The 18,128-nt window shown below is 38.5% G+C and overlaps 1 long non-coding RNA gene across 1 annotated transcript in view; it reads right to left on the reverse strand.

Annotated features, from left to right (window-relative positions):
* Positions 1-10,534: 10,534 nt before the first annotated feature.
* Positions 10,535-18,128, reverse strand: part of LOC129655083 (uncharacterized) — a 166,378-nt gene continuing 158,784 nt past the window's right edge. Inside the window, exon 4 of the long non-coding RNA XR_008715750.1 lies at positions 10,535-10,670. This is a non-coding gene — a long non-coding RNA (uncharacterized LOC129655083). The remainder of the gene's footprint in view (positions 10,671-18,128) is intronic.

Here is an 18,128-nt window from a genome sequence, read left to right on the forward strand (position 1 = left end):
AGGGACAGCAAATTTTATTTTGATCTTAACACTTTACTCAAGAAATAAGAACAAAGTCAGGTTGCTGAGTCCTAGGAGGGGAGAATTAGGGGTAGTAGTTTTGCTATAAACAAATCATCAAGCAACCAACCACTTTTCTGGAACATCTACCTATATGTATGCTGTTCATTTTCTTCCTCCATTTAAAGTTCCCAGTACTGTTTTTAGTTTTAAATTCAAGTAGTCAGGGGAAAGAAAGCACAATATATAAACACACTCTGATTCAGTCATCTCGCTGGACCAGTTATCTTTGGCCAGGACTAGAAACAGGATGACTACCAAGATATGAATAGTGGTTGGGATGTTGCTAGACATCTCAGTGCACCCAGAGACCAAAGTTCGAGACCAAAGACCAATCTAGAAGCAATTAAAATGGTAGTGAAGGACAGAACAAGAGTTTACCAGTGGCAAGTGGGCGGACATTGGGAACTAGAATCATTCATGGTTCAGGAATCAAGGCAGACAAGACAAAGACTGAAAGAACCAACACCAACCAGAGGTCAAAGCTGGCAGGCAGTGATGTCCATGAGAAGCATGAGAGACTTTGAGACAAATGTAGGAAAAATACAGGTGAGGTCATTTTCTGTACCAGATAGGAAGTTCATATAAACTGATGACTAGCAAAAACATTTAAATAACTGCCAGTCAGTAAATAAGTCAGTCCCAGACTTTGGACAGGCTAGAACCCACTGGTGAGAGTAAGTACAAGAGTTAAGCTGGTTGAAAAAAAGAAGATGAGAGACTCATATCTGAAGTTCATGGTCCTTGCTTCATGTTGTTGTTCAGTGGCTCAGTCGTGCCCGACTCTTTGAGACCCCATGGACTGCAGCACACCAGGCTTTTCTGCTCTTCACCATCTCCCGGAATTGCACAACTCATGTCCATCGAGCAGGTGACGCCATCCAACCATCTCATCCTTTGTTGTCCCCTTCTCCTCCTGCCTTTATTCTTTACCAGCATCAGGGTCTTTCGTAATGAGTAGGCTCTTTGTAACAGGTGGCCAAAATGTTGGAGTTTCAGCTTCAGCATCAGTCCTTCTAATTAATACTCAGGATTGAAGGTTGGGTGGGGTATTGATTCTGCTCATGCCTATAGTGTATTGCTCTATTATCATTATTTGTGCAGTTCAGTTCAGTTCAGTCCAATCACTCAGTCGTGTCCAACTCTTTGTGACACCATGAATCACAGCATGCCAGGCCTTCCTGTTCATCACCAAATCCCAGAGTTCACCCAAACTCATGTGCATTGAGTCAGTGATGCATCCAGCAATCTCATCCTCTGTCGTCAACTTGTCCTCCTGCACCCAATCTCTCCCAGCATCAGGGTCTTTTCCAATGAGTCAACTCTTCGCATGAGGTGGCCAAAGTATTGGAGTTTCAGCCTCAGCATCAGTCCTTCCAATGAACACCCAGGACTGGTCTCCTTTAGGATGGACTGGTTGGATCTCCTTGCAGTCAAAGGGACTCACAAGAGTTTTCTCCAACACCACAGTTCAAAAGCATCAATTCTTTGGTGCTCAGCTTTATTCACAGTCCAACTGTCACATCCATACATGACCACTGGAAAAACCATAGCCTTGACTAGACGGACCTTAGTTGGCAAAGTAACGTCTCTGCTTTTTAATATGCTATCTAGGTCGGTCATTGGAGAAGGCAATGGCACCCCGCTCCAGTGTTCTTGCCTGGAGAATCCCAGGGACGGGGGAGCCTGGTGGGCTGCCCTCTATGGGGTCACACAGAGTCGGACATGATTGAAGCGACTTAGCAGCAGTAGCAGCAGCAAGTCGGTCATAACTTGCCTTCCAAGGAGTAAGTGTCTTTTAATTTCATGTCTGCAATCACCATCTGCAGTGATTTTGGAGCCCAGAAAAATAAAAGTCTGACACTGTTTTCACTGTTTCCCCGTCTAATTGTCATGAAGTGATGGGACCAGATGCCATGATCTTTGTTTTCTGAATGTTGAGCTTTAAGCCAACTTTTTCACTCTCCTCTTTCACTTTCATCAAGAGGCTTTTTAGTTCCTCTTCACTTTCTGCCATAAGGGTGGTGTCATCTGCATATCTGAGGTTATTGCTGTTTCTCCTGGCAATCTTGAATCCAGCTTGTGCTTCTTCCAGCCCAGGTTTCTCATGATGTACTCTGCATATAAATTAAATAAGCAGGGTGACAATATACAGCCTTGATGTATTCCTTTTCCTATTTGGAACCAGTCTGTTGTTCCATATCCAGTTCTAACTGTTTCTTCCTGACCTGCATATAGGTTTCTCAAGAGGCAGGTCAGGTGGTCTGGTATTCCCATCTCTTTCAGAATTTTCCATAGTTTATTGTGATCCACACAGTCAAAGGCTTTGGCATAGTCAATAAAGCAGAAATAGATGTTTTTCTGGAACTCTCTTACTTTTTCCATGATCCAGCGGATGTTGGCAATTTGATCTCTGGTTCCACTGCCTTTTCTACAACCAACTTGAACATCTGGAAGTTCACGGTTCACGTATTGCTGAAGCCTAGCTTGGAGAATTAGTCTCTAAATTTTCTTATTAGAGGACAATTTTCTCAATGTGTATAGTCAAGTGTTAATATCTTGATGTTATTTCCATTAGTAAGCACACAGATAAAAAGTTCAAGTTGCATGCTTCAAGAGGTCTACATCTTAATAGATGACAGCAAAATATGTTAGGATTTGTCAGCATACCAAGATAACTTCCTGTTATTATAACGTAATAAACACTTGGTTTTATATTTGTCATTGTCTGCTTTAATTTTTGTACCTTTGAAAAGATTTTGTTAACACATAAAAAATCATCTCTACTAGTTCCCTACATACCTTACCATGGTGCTCAGTTAAAAAAAAAAAAAGAGGATAATTTATATTTCTTAAAAACTAAACCCATGAGTTTTATGCAATTTTAATGAAGTAATAAAGTAGCCATCATAGTCAACAAAAGAGTCTGAAATGCAGTACTTGGATGCAATCTCAAAAACAACAGAATTATCTCTGTTCATTTCCAAGGCAAACCATTCTATATTACAGTAATCCAAGTTTATGCCCCAACCAGTAACGCTGAAGAAGCTGAAGTTGAATGGTTCTATGAAGATCTACAAGACCTTTTAGAACTAACACCCCAAAAAGATGTCCTTTTCATTATAGGGGACTTGAATGCAAAAGTAAGAAGTAAAGACACACCTGGAGTAACAGGCAAATTTGGCCTTGGAATACAGAATGAAGCAGGGCAAAGGTTCACAGAGTTTTGTTAAGAGAATGCACTGGTCATAGCAAACACCCTCTTCCAACAACACAAGAAGACTCGACACATGGACATCACTGGATGGTCAATACCGAAAAGAGACTGATTATACTCTTTGCAACCAAAGATGGAGAAGCTCTATACAGTCAGCTAAAACAAGACTGGGAGCTGACTATGGCTCAGATCATGAACTCCTTATTGCCAAATTCAGACTTAAATTGAAGAAAGTAGGGAAAACCACTAGACCATTCAGGTATGACCTAAATCAAATCCCTAAAAATTATACAGTGGAAGTGAGAAATAGATTCAAGGGATTAGATCTGATAGAGTACCTGAGGAACTATGGACAGAGGTTTATGACATAGTACAGGAGGCAGGGATCAAGACCATCTCCATGGAAAAGAAATGCAAAAAGCAAAATGGCTGTCTGAAGAGGCCTTACAAATAGCTGAGAAAAGAGGAGAAGTAAAGGGCAAAGGAGAAAAGGAAAGATATAAGCATCTGAATGCAGAGTTCCAAAGAATAGCAAGGAGAGATAAAAAGCTTTCCTCAGTGATCAGTGCAAAAAAAAAATAGAAGAAAACAATAGAATGGGAAAGACTAGAGATTACATCAAGAAACTTAGAGATAACAAGGAAACATTTCATGCAGAGATGGGCTTGATAAAGGACAGAAATGGTATGGACCTAATAGAAGCAGAAGATATTACTAAGAGGTGGCAAGAATGCACAGAAGAACTATAGAAAAATCTTCATGACCCAGATTATCATGATGGTATGGTCTATCACTAGAGAGCCAGACATCCTGGAATGTGAAGTCAAGTGGGCCTTAGGAAGCATCACTATGAACAAAGCTAGTGGAGGTGATGGAATTCCAGTTGAGCTATTTCAAATCTTAAAAGATGATGCTGTGAAAGTCCTGCACTCAATATGCCAGCAGATTCGGAAAACTCAGCTGTGGCCACAGGACTGGAAAAGGTCAGTTTTCATCCCAATCCCCAAGAAAGGCAATGCCAAAGGATGTTCAAACTACCACACAATTGCACTCACATGTTAATAAAGTGATGCTCAAATTTCTCCAAGCTGGGCTTCAACAGTACATGAACCATGAACTACCAGTAGTTCAAGCTGGGTTTAGAAAAGGTAGAGAAATCAGAGATCAAACTGCCAACATCTGTTAGATCACTGAAAAAGCAAGAGAGTTCCAGAAAAACATTTATTTCTGCTTTATTGACTATGCCAAAGGCTTTGACTGTGTGGATCACAACAAACTGGAAAATTCTTAAAGAGACAGGAATATCAGACCATCTGACCTTTCTCAAGATTTCATGAGAAATCTGTATGCAGGTCAGGAAGCAAGTTAGAACCAGACATGAAACAACAGACTGGTTCCAAATAGGGAAAGGAGTACGTCAAGGCTGCACAGTGTCACTCTGCTTATTTAACTTATATGCAGAGTACATCATGAGAAACACTTGGCTGGAAGAAGCACAAGCTGGAATCAAGATTGCCCAGGAGAAACAGCAATAACCTCAGATATGCAGATGACACCACCCTTATGGCAGAAAGTGAAGAGGAACTAAAGAGCCTCTTGATGAAAGTGAAAGAGGAGAGTGAAAAAGTTGGCTTAAAACTTAACATTCAGAAAACTAATTCCATGGTATTTGGTCCCATCACTTCATGGCAAATAGATGGGGAAATAGTGGAAACAGTGACAGGCTTTATTTTCGGGGGCTCCAAAATCACTGCAGATGGTGATGGCATCCATGAAATTAAAAGATGCTTGCTTACCAACCTAGATAGCATATTAAAAAGCAGAGACATTACTATGCCAACAGAGGTCCATCTAGTCAAAGCTACGGTTTTTCCAACAGTCATGTATGGATGTGAGAGTTGGACTATAAAGAAAGCTGAGCACTGAAGAATTGATGCTTTTGAACTATGATGTTGGAGAAGACCCTTGCGAGTCCCTTGGACTGCAAGGAGTTCCAACCAGTCCATCCTAAAGGAAATCAGTCCTGAATATTCATTGGAAGGACTGATGCTGAAGCTTAAGCTCCAGTACTTTGGCCACCTGATGCGAAGAACTGACTCATTGGAAAAGACCCTGGTTCTGGGATAGATTGAAGGCAGGCGGAGAAGCAGATGGCAGAAGATGAGATTGTTGATGGCATCACCAACTCAATGGACATGAGTTTGAGTATAATCCGGGAATTGCTGATGGACAGGGAGGCCTGGCCTGCTGCAGTCCATGGGGTCACAAAGAGTCAGACACAACTGAGCGAATGAACTGAAATGAACTGAATAAAGTTAGATGTATAATTAATTTAGCCCCTTAGGAATAAATCCTTTTATCTTGTCATGCTAACATTTCTGTTTTGAGTGTATAGAAATGTACCCTACATTGTGTTCATAAAGTCAGATATGTACTTGCAGTCTAGGAACATTGACCAAGTCACTCAGTCCTATTTTAGAAGATTCATTTATCTCAATGCAATGTTTTAGAATCTGGTATATTATCTGGGTCTTTGAAATTTTTTAATTGGCAGTAAATGTGATATTATAATTTCTAGTTAATGCAGTATGGCATTCATAAATTAATAGATGAATTGGAAGCAGGTATTTTGTCAAAGAGTGGATTTTTATAATCAATGTAATGGGTTAGATTTTTTAACCTGCACTACTTGAATTATGAAAGGTAAGTTTTATTTTTTTCTGAAAAAATTAAATGAAGAACATTGCTTTTCTACTAGGAGGTTATTGTTTAATGCATACCATTTCATAGTGGAAAAAATGATTCAAATTTTCCTGATAGAGTGAAAGAATAAATTCTGGATAACTACGTAATGTTAGTATTTATCTCACAAGAGGAGTTTCCCTGAGGTAGCCTGCAATTTAACACAATGCAAGTGAGCCTGACCCTGTGGAGACTGCAGGAGTGGGAGGTGATCCAATATTGATGAAGTTAATCAATACCCAACCTTCACAAACAGTTAAATATACTCACAAGAATTTTAAAAAGTAGTCTGAAGTCAGAGAAAAAATCGTTTTTACCAAGGTCACTAAAGACAATAATTAAAAGCAAGCCTATATTTTAAACCCTCATGGCATTGTGCTAGGTGAAATTTTTACCTGTGCTTCCTACAGATGATTAATTCAGATCATCCATAAATGACTTGGACTTAGCATGAACAATGTGACTTTAGTAAGAAGAGACCAAGAAAGGGTAGAAGAGGGGAGGGAGGCAAGGTAACAGCACTTCTAATCATGCACTAGGCCCATGGTAGACACTCCACAAATAGTCGTGCATGAGTGAATAAACACATGAATGGAAGAATGAATAGTGGGGAGACCAAAAAAAAAAAAAAAAGGAAGGGTATGGACAGAGAAGAGCCATGTGGACTGATGGAAAATGTGTTTTGAAAAGTGATAAGAAGGGAACTTTGACCGCCGTACTGTCCACCATGACTCTAATGGTACTAAGTGGATAACTTTAAAGCAGGCTTGAAGGAGCCTTTACAGAACTGGGTGAAACCTTAAAAATTAAGAGGTTTTTAAAGCCTCACAGGGGAGTAACCACTTGTGAACAGGCTCTGCTTATCCTCAGGAGATTTTGGCAGCATCAAAGAGCCTTCAATTCCCCTGGAGAAAGAATGCACATAATTATGATATGCACAGTCTTCGAAGTCAGACAGATTTGGCTTCAAAAATAGCTGTATGATTTATCTCTGACTTACTCTTTCAGAACTCAAGGGGGAGACATGTATCAAATGTGATAGCCCATGATATTTACTAGAAACATAGTAGGCATTTAATAAATGTGTACTTAACATAAGCAATGTTTACACATAAATATTCATTGAAAATAGTATTTCTGTATATATTGGTAGAACTCTCTCTTGGCTTCCCAGGTGGCTCAGTGGTAACAAATCTGCCTTCCAATGCAGCAGATGCAGGAGACGTGGGTTCAATCCCTGGGCAGGCAAGATCCCCAGAAGTAGCAAACACAACCCACTTCAGTATTCTTGCCTGGAAAAATCCCATGGACAGAGAAGCATCATGGACTAAAGTCCATGGGGTTGCAAAGAGTCAGACATGACAGAATGACTGAGCATACTTAATTCATCAGCCTCAAAGTTATCAATATACCTTAAAGAAATAATGACTAGTGTGCTAAAGTAACTTAATTAAAATAATGCTAATTATTTCTTACTAAAAATACTGAAATATTAATTGTATAAAAATAAGAGATTGATTAAATAATTATGAAATGAGTAAAAAAAGTCCCAAGCAGCCATTAGAATGATATAATCCAAGACTATTTCTTGATGTAGAAATACTTCCCTATATCTGTTGTTGTTCAGTCGCTATGTTTTGTCTGACTCTGCATCCTCATGGACTAAAGCATGCCAGACTCCTCTGTACTCCCCTATCTCCCAGAATTTCTGCAAATTAATATCCACTGAGTTGGTGATGCTATCTAACCATCTCATCCTCTGTTGCCCCCTTCTTTTGCTTACAATCTTCCCCAGCATCAGAGTCTTTTTCAGTGAGTCAATACTTCGCATCTACTGGCCGAAGTATTGGAGCTTCAGCTTCAATGAATATTCAGGGTTATTTCCTTTAGGATTGACTGGTTTGATTTCCTTGCAGTCCAAGGGACTCTCAAGAGTCTTGTCCAACACCACAGTTCAAAAGCATCAATTCTTCGGTGCTCAGCTTCCTTTATGGTCCAACTCTCACATTTATACATGACTACTGGAAAAACCATAGCTTTGATTACATAGACCTTTGACAGCAAAGATGTCCAAGATGTTCACACTGTCTAGATTTGTCATAGCTTTCTTTCCAAGGAGCAAGCGTCTTTTAATATCATGGCTAGAGTCACCATCTGCAGTGATTTTGTAGCCTAAGAGAATAAAATTTGTCACTGAATCCACTTTTTCCCTATTTGCCATGAAGTGATGGGATCAGATGCCATGATCTTAGTTTTTTAATGTTGAGTTTCAAGCCAGCTTTTTCATTCTCCTCTTTCACCATCATCAAGAGGCTCTTTAGTTCCTCTTCATTTTCTGCCATTAGAGTGGTATCATCTGTAACATACTGTTACCCCCTCAAATATATATGCATGCAATCATATGTTTAATATGCAAATATAAAATACATATATTTTAATGATCATGTTCTCATAAACATTTTTATATAACTCTCTACCCATGCATATAGCACAGCAGAATGAATGTATGCGAACATTTAAGATGAGCTTTTCTTTAGTTTTTCATCTGTAGTTTGTACATTGTGGTTTCTGATTTCTACATTATGAACATAGATTAATTTTATGAAATTGAGGAAATGGTAAAATTGTGACACTATGTGATCTATTAGACAGCAACCACAAAGTTCAGGGAAAAGCATGAAACTAAATGTATTGAGGAACTTCCCAGGTGGTCCAGTGGTTAGGACTCTGCACTTTCACTGCAGAGGACCAGAGTTCTATCCCTGGTAAGGGAACTAAGATCTTGCAAGCCATCTGGGCAAAATAAATATATAAAATAAAAAAAAATGCATCTAGTAATATGTGATTGAATCTTGCAACAATAGAAAAAAAAATTAAAATTAAGGTCATAGCTTGCACAATGAGTAAAATGTGGTTATAAAGTCTATCCATATTTACTATCATTATTGCATGCACATTTTATTTCTTAGGTATAAAAATGGCAGTTATGTAGTAGAATGCCCTTGTTTTTAGGTGATATGTGCAAAAGAATTTAAGGGCAAAGTATCATGAAGTCTGTAACTTATTTTTAAATGATTCAGAATAAAAAGCGTATGTTGACGGGGAAAAAAGAGCAAATGTCGCAGAAGGTAAAAACAAGTGAACACAGGTGAAGGGCACATGGCTGATGACTCTACTATTATTGCTTGAAATAATAGGCTTGAAATATTTTCAAAGTAAACTGCTGGTGGGGAGAAGGAAATGAATAGCAATACTAAAGGCTGCAATAAGGAGTTGCAATTACAGAGGAAGAGCTACAGCAGATAATTAGCCGTTAAAGGCAGTCTGGGTGGAGACATCTTTTTAAAATTCATTGAGCACCCACTACATGCTCAGTAAATATATATCTGCCGTGGAAAAATAGTCATGAGAAAGTTTTAGTGACAAGAGGAAAGGTTTAGGCAGCACATAAAACAATTTACAGTATCATCACAGCTCAAAAAACAAAACCATATATATACAGAAAAAGACTATTAGGAAATATACAGAGTTGTTAAGAGGGATTTTCTTGGGAGTTAAATGCATGGCTGATTTTCATTTATTTCTCTTTATATTCCAAAGTTTTGACAATGACTAAGTATTACTTTTCCAATGAGAAAAACAGCTCTGAAATCAAATGCACCATACCATGTGGAATCTGTATACTTCTGATTTACACCTATTACATTTTATTGAAGCAGGATGCTGATAAACTATTTTGCACTCTAGCCTATGAGAGACTAACAGCCATAGCCAAGATGACACACTTCCAAGAACATACCCCAACTTGTGAAAGTTCATGTATGGTTAAAAAAAAAAAATTAAAAACCCAGCATGTTCTGTGAGCAGGGCTGTATAAAAAGATGTCCAGCACTTAGATATTAGAATAAAATCTGAAAATTAAATAAATTGCATAAATATCTATTGGAAATAAGCAACTTTCATCACTCACCCTTAGCTAACTGAAGCCATTAATGGATTCAAAGAAAGAATATCAGTATGTGACAGAGGCCACTTTGCAAAAGCAGTTGTGAAGGGTAGGTTAGCAGATTTTCCTTCACAGTTCAGTAAAAGCTCTCTGATCATCAAGTTTTCTATCATAACTGGAACCATGAGTCTGGAATCAATCGCAATGATTATTTTTATCTCAATATCCTTGTTGATAGAATAACTTTTCCTATGTTGTCAGGGATAAAGTATGGATTACAGCTCATAAATAAAAGATGTATAGTATTGAAATGTGAGCAAAGTTTTCAGGTATTTAATTGGAAGATTCTATTATTTTCTATTTTATGAACCAGAATTTCTATTCAAGATAAAATTTCTTGTTTAAATAAAAGCAAGTGAAATTCCATTATATCATCAGATTTTAAAGTTGTATTGATATGTGTCTTAGTCTGTTTGGGTTGCTGTACAAAATAACATACATCTGGTAGTTTATGAACAACAAAACTTTATTCCTCACAGTGCTGGATGTCAGAAGTTCAAAATCAAGGTGTCAACAGGGTCACAGTTTCTGGTGAGGGTCCTCTTCCAAGTTTTTAACTGGCAATTTCTGTGTCCTCACATGGTGGAAGAGCTAGGTATCTCTCTGGATCCTCTTTCATAAAGTACCTTCCAAAGTCCCGACTTACTAATACCATCATTTTTGGAGGTTAAATTTCAACATATTAATTTGAGGGGGACATAAACATTCAGACCATAGTAACATAATAAAGGAAATTGAACTACATTTCTTTTTGTAAATGTACTGCTGCTATTATCCACAAACAATCCCACCAATTAGCACATCTAAAATATAGCTCCATATTGGGTAGTAACATAGTTTTGAGTCACCTGATGATATCTCTCCAGATTGCAAGATAATTAAAACTTGTTGTCCATAACTTTGTATCAATATGGCAGGTTATTCCTAATCAATATGAATCTCGGTAAGTTTACATTTTAGTATGCCAAACAGTGCCAAAATTTATCAATATTATCCAAAGTTATAGTGCAGGAGGGCTTTCCGGGGGCGCTAGTGGTAAAGATCCCGCCTGCTAATGCAGGAGATGTTAACAGATGGGAGTTCAATCTCTGGGTCGGGAAAATCCCTGTAGGAGGGCTTGGCAACCTACTCCAGCATTCCTGCCTGGAGGATCCCATGGACAGAGAAGCCTGGTGACCCTCAGTCCAGGGTCACCAAGTCATACATGACTGAAGCGACTTAACAAGCATAGTGCAGGAATCAAACAACCAATGATACCAAGCTAAATGCAAGGAAAGCAAATGTTAAAATTAAAACAGTGAATTCACACTTTAGTATTTGGTTATTATCACTCAGACAAAACCCACATCTAGTGTCATTATTTCCCTCTGTATAATTCCCATGAAACTAGTAAAGGTTGATTAATCAATTTGGGCATTTTTGTTTCAGTTTGGCCAACTGACCTCATATTTACCTATCATAATGAGTTGATACTCTGAATAAACATGAAGTACATCCAAAGGGCCTTAAGATATACTTTAATATATTTATTGGTATAAAACGGATGAGAATCTATTACTAAAAAGTCACCATATTAACTACAGCACTCATTATTAATGAACTTCCTTCTCTAAACATCAAAGATTTAATTTTATCCAAAATTCCAACTCCTATAATTTATTCTGCAAGTAATCAGGAAAATTATGCAGGAGGGCTGAGAGGAGCTACTCCATGTTCAAGGTCAGGAGGGGCAGCTGTGAGGAGATACCCCACGTCCAAGGTAAGAGAAACCAAAGTAAGATGGTAGGTGTTGCTAGAGGGCATCAGAGAGCAGACACACTGAAACCATAATCACAGAAAACTAGCCAATCTGATCACACAGACCACAGCCGTGTCTAAGTCAATGAAACTAAACCATGCTGTGTGGGGCCACCCAAGATGGGCGGGTCATGGTGGAGACGTCTGACAGAATGTGGCCCACTGGAGAAGGGAATGGCAAACCACTTCAGTATCCTTGAGAACCCCATGAACAATATGAAAAGGCAAAATGACAGGATACTGAAAGAGGAACTCTCCAGGTCAGTAGGTGCCCAATATACTACTGGAGATCAGTGGAGAAATAACTCCAGAAAGAATGAAGGGATGGAGCCAAACCAAAAACAATACCCAGTTGTGGATGTGACTGGTGATAGAGGCAAGGTCTGATGCTGTAAAGAGCAATATTGCATAGGAACCTGGAATGTTAGGTCCATGAATCAAGGCAAATTGGAAGTGGTCAAACAGGAGATGGCAAGAGTGAACGTCGACATTCTAGGAATTAGTGAACTAAAATGGACTGGAATGGGTGAATTTAACTCAGGTGACCATCATATCTACTACTGTGGGCAGGAATCCCTTAGAAGAAATGGAGTAGCCATGATGGTCAACAAAAGAGTCCAAAATGCAGTACTTGGATGCAATCTCAAAAACAACAGAATGATCTCTGTTCGTTTCCAAGGCAAACCATTCAATATCACGGTAATCCAAGACTATGCCCCAACCAATAACACTGAAGAAGCTGAAGTTGAACGGTTCTATGAAGACCTACAAGACCTTTTAGAACTAACACCCGAAAAAGATGTCCTTTTCATTATAGGGGACTGGAATGCAGAAGGAGGAAGTCAAGAAACACCTGGAGTAACAGGCCAATTTGGCCTTGGAGTACGGAATGAAGCAGGGCAACGGCTAATAGAGTTTTGTCAGGAGAACACACTGGTCAAAGCAAACACCCTCTTCCAACAACACAAGAAAAGACTCTACACATGGACATCACCAGATGGCCAACACTGAAATCAGATTGATGACAATCTTTGCAGACAAAGATGGAGAAGCTCTATACAGTCAGCAAAAACAAGACCAGGGGCTGACTGTGGCTCAGATCATGAACTCCTATTGCCAAATTCAGACTTAAATTGAAGAAAGTAGGGAAAACCACTAGACCATTCAGGTATGACCTAAATCAAGTCCCTTATGATTATACAGTGGAAGTGAGAAATAGATTTAGGGACTAGATCTGATAGAGTGCCTGATGAACTATGGATGGAGGTTCGTGACATTTACCGGAGACAGGGATCAAGACCATCCCCGTGAAAAAGAAATGCAAAAAAGCAAAATGGCTGTCTGGGGAGGCCTTACAAATAGCTGTGAAAAGAAGAGAAGTGAAAAGAAAAGGAGAAAAGGAAAGATATAAGCATTTGAATGCAGAGTTCCAAAGAATAGCAAGGAGAGATAAGAAAGCCTTCCTCAACAATCAATGCAAAGAAATAGAGGAAAACAACAGAATGGGAAAGACTAGAGATCTCCTCAAGAAAATTAGAGATACCAAGGGAACATTTCATGCATAAATGGCCTTGATAAAGGACAGAAATGGTATGGACCTGACAGAAGCAGAAGATATTAAGAAGAGGTGGCAAGAATACACAGAAGAACTGTACAAAAAAGATCTTCATGACCAAGATAATCATGATGGTGTGATCACTCACCTAGAGCCAGACATCCTGGAATGTGAAGTTAAGTGGGCCTTAGGAAGCATCACTACAAACAAAGCTAGTGGAGGTGATGGAATTCCAGTTGAGCTAATTCAAATCCTGAAAGATGATGCTGTGAAAGTGCTGCACTCAATATGCCAGAAAATTTGGAAAACTCAGCAGTGGCCACAGGACTGGAAAAGGTCAGTTTTCATTCCAATCCTACAGAAAGGCAATGCCAAAGAATGCTCAAACTACCGCACAACTGAACTCATCTCACACACTAGTAAAGTAATGCTCAAAATTCTCCAAGCCAGGCTTCAGCAATACGTGAACTATGAACTTCCAGATCTTCAAGCTGGTTTTAGAAAAGGCAGAGGAACCAAAGGTCAAATTGCCAACATCCACTGGATCATCAAAAAAGCAAGAGAGTTCCAGAAAAACATCTACTTCTGCTTTATTGACTATGCCAAAGCCTTTGACTGTGTAGGTCACAAGAAACTGTGGAAAATTCTTCAAGAGATGGGAATACCAGACCACCTGACTTGCCTCTTGAGAAACCTATATGCAGGTCTGGAAGAAACAGTTAGAACTGGGCATGGAACAACAGACTGGTTCCAAATAGGAAAAGGAGTATGTCAAGAGTGTATATTGTCAACCTGCTTATTTAACTTCTATGCAGAGCACATCATGAGAAACACTGGGCTGGAAGAAGCACAAGCTGGAATCAAGATTGCCGGGAGAATATCAATAAGCTCAGATACGCAGATGACACCACCCTTATGGCAGAAAGTGAAGAGGAACTAAAAAGCCTCTTGATGAAAGTTAAAGAGGAGAGTGAAAAAGTTGGCTTAAAGCTCAACATTCAGAAAACGAAGATCATGGCATCTGGTCCCACTACTTCATGGCAAATAGATGGGGAAACAGTGGAAACAGTGTCAGACTTATTTTGGGGGGCTCCAAAATCACTGCAGATGGTGACTGCAGCCATGAAATTAAAAGATGCTACTCCTTGGAAGGAAAGTTATGACCAACCTAGATAGCATATTGAAAAGCAGAGACATTACTTTGCCAACAAAGGTCCGTCTAGTCAAGGCTATGGTTTTTCCAGTGGTCATGTATGGATGTGAGAGTTGGACTGTGAAGAAAGCTGAGCACAGAAGAATTGATGCTTTTGAACTGTAGTGTTGGAGAAGACTCTTGAGAGTCCCTTGGACTATAAGGAGATCCAACCAGTCCATTCTAAAGGAAATTAATCCTGGGTGTTCATTGGAAGGACTGATGCTGAAGCTGAAACTCCAATACTTTGGCCACCTCATGCGAAGATTTGACTCATTGGAAAGACTCTGATGCTGGGAGGGATTGGGGGCAGGAGGAGAAGGGGAAAACAGAGGATGAGATGGCTGGATGGCATCACTGACTCGATGGACGTGAGTCTGAGTGAACTCCGGGAGTTGGTGATGGACAGGGAGGTTTGGTATGCTGCGGTTCATGGGGTCGCAAAGAGTCGGACATGACCGAAGTGACTTAGCAGCAGCAGCAGCAGCACTGACAATAATAGAGGCCCATTAGAAGTTTTATGATACATGTAGAATATTATTATTGTATGATCCTATCTGCGATAGTTATGTGTGCATAATATATGATAGATTGAAAATAATATTGTAAGACAAACCTGAACTGTTAGCAGTAATCATAGAGATTGTAGGGAGATGGTACTTTATATTTTGTGTTCTCTTTCACAATATTTGCATTTTAAACAAAATTTAAATTATTTTATAAGTATAAAAAAGGAAAATTCCAGCAACACAACCTACCCCAGCCTATATTGACTGATATGTGACATATGTATGTTAGTGACCTAAGTAGTCCCCTACTTCATCTCCAATCCCATCTTCATTTAGCTTGTTCCTAGTCACCTTCTTTGGGCTCAGTCCAAACATTACTTCCCTAGGAAAACCATTCTTAACACTTCTAAGCAGATTAGGCTTTCTTGTTATAAACATGTTGCACTTATATTTTGTAATAAAATTTACAACTACAGTTTCTTGTTCCTATACATTTTCCTTGCTAGATTATACTATTTATTATGCATAGACTCCGGTAGTTGGTGATGGACAGGGAGGCCTGGTGTGCTGCGATTCATGGGGTCGCAGAGTCGGACACGACTGAGCGGCTGATCTGATCTGATGCATAGACTGTGTCTGAGTTGATTGTTGCTATATTCCTAACACCTAACCTACTGCCAGGCTCCTGGGAGGACTTAGGTGCTTATTTGTTATATGTATCAATGAATGAATTTTAAAATGTGATGCATTATCTAAGAAAGGATAACTTTATTGATTTCTAAGTTTGTTTACATAAAGTATTTTAAAAATTATACATTTTAGTTCATATTCAATAACTTAAACAATTGTCTGTATAAGAATTCTGTTATACAGAATGTCCCTAAAATACTAAGACTATAAACATAAACATAGCACTGGATTTTGTTTGACTTAATGAAATTATTAGACCACTGAATCAACAGTTATTATTAATTCTATTTTGGGGTTGGAAAGCTGAGGGGCTCTGTCTCTTGCCCTAGAAATCTTTTTAAGCTGTGGCTGTTTACAGAAAATACAGAGACTTGGATGATTTGGTTATTACATGGTATGGGAATTGGAGTTGAATTGATCTGTGTTTTGTGTTCCAGCTTTGTCAATTACCAGCTGTACATCTTAAGGAGGCAGCTAACCTCTTCTGGGTCAATTTCAGTTACAACCTAGTCACAATTCAATACTGACAATGTGTATCACTATGTAAGGATCAAATCTCTTTGCTTTATTTACAATTAAATCTTCTCGTTTCTATTTTATGCAGTTGCTTGGAAGCTAGTGGTGGAGATGAGAGGCACGGTGCTTCTGCCATCTATTTACACTTTGCTCACTTCTTCATTACCTGCTACTTTGACCAAAGCTGGGATAAGACGAAGAGGTAAAGAGGATATGTGAATTCTTATCTGGCTGGTTGGGTTCATGCTCTCTGGTCTTGATAGAGTTGGTATAGCTGAGTAGATGCCTAGAAGATTAAAGTTGGGAGTGTTTGGGAGCATTTTTATAGCCTAGTCAAAGAAATTTTGCCTGCATTCCATTCTAGAATACATTTTATCCAGTAAAATGCATATCCTTTCCTTGTAGTTGCTGGTTATCTTTTCCTAGCCACTGATAATGTTGAAGCTTCACTTAGCACCTCATTCTGCAGTGAGCACAAACCAAGATGATAGCCTGTGGTGCTCCACTATGTACCCCATATCTGGATCACAGAATTCCTTCCTTCCAAAAACTCCCTGAGGTTAGGATGGTTTCAATGTATCAGTAGCATTCTCCTGCTACCAAAGCGATTATTCATCATTTCTCTAATTCTTTCACAGACTTAACAGCAGATTTGAAACTATTAGTAAAAGATTAGTGAACTTGAAGACACAGTAATAGAAAATAGCCAAAATAAGACACAGAAAAAAGACTGAAAAAATTAACAGAACATGTATGAGATGTGGGACAACTTTAAGCAGGTTAATGTCCATGTAATGGGAACTATTAGAGGAGCAGAAAAAGGAAACAAGATAGAAAAATAAATTTTTTAAAATACGGCTGAAAAGTTCCAAATTGATGAAAACTATAAAATCAAGGTTTCAGGAACCTCAAAGATACCAACCACAAGAAACAAGAAGCAAACTACTGCAAAGCACCTTATGATAAAACTGCTAGCAAGCAGTTAAAAAGTGCAAAACAACTAGAGGACAAAACACATGATAAATATAAATCAGTGGTTCTAAACTGGGGACTATTTCACTCTCTCAAGGGGATGTTGGACAATGTCCAGAAACATTTTTGGTTGTCAAAACTGAAGGAATGAGTAAATAGAGGCCAGAGATGCTGAACGACAACAGACCTTGTGTCAGAAATAATACAAGCCAGAGAATAATGGAGCAATTTTAAAGAACGAATAGGAAAACACTGTAATATAAAATTCTACATTCTGCCAAAGACAGGTTTTCAAACCAAAGGTGAAATACAGACCTTATCAGACATAAAATGTTGAGCGAATTCATTACCATGAATAATCACTACAAGAAATGTTAAAGGAAGCCTTTTAGGCAGGAGAGAAATAAGCCTAAGGAGAAACAAGACTTACAAAAAGAAATAAAAACCACTGGAAATGGAAAGTATGCAGATAAATATAAAATCTATATTTTGTTACTTTTAAAGATATCTTTAAAATGTGGCTGCTTAAAGCAAAAATAACAGCAATGTATAAGAGTTGAAAATGTATATTTAATAAAACACATGAACACAATAGCATAAAGTCTAAGATGGGAAGAAAAATGGAAAGTGCTATTGTAATATTCTTATGTGTGAAATGATAGAATATTACTGGAAAGAAGACTGTAATAAGTGAAACATACATTCTGAAACTTCAACAACTACTGGAAAAAATAATGACTTAACAACCATCAAATGAGATAAGATGAAATCAGGAAAAGTACATAACCATCCAAAAGAGCCAGAAAAGGAGACAAGAAGGAATAAAGAACAGATTAATCAACTAGAAAACAAGTAGCCAGATAGTAGACTCA

This window comes from Bubalus kerabau, chromosome 6 (assembly GCF_029407905.1).
Source record: "Bubalus kerabau isolate K-KA32 ecotype Philippines breed swamp buffalo chromosome 6, PCC_UOA_SB_1v2, whole genome shotgun sequence".
Lineage (NCBI taxonomy): Eukaryota > Metazoa > Chordata > Mammalia > Artiodactyla > Bovidae > Bubalus > Bubalus kerabau.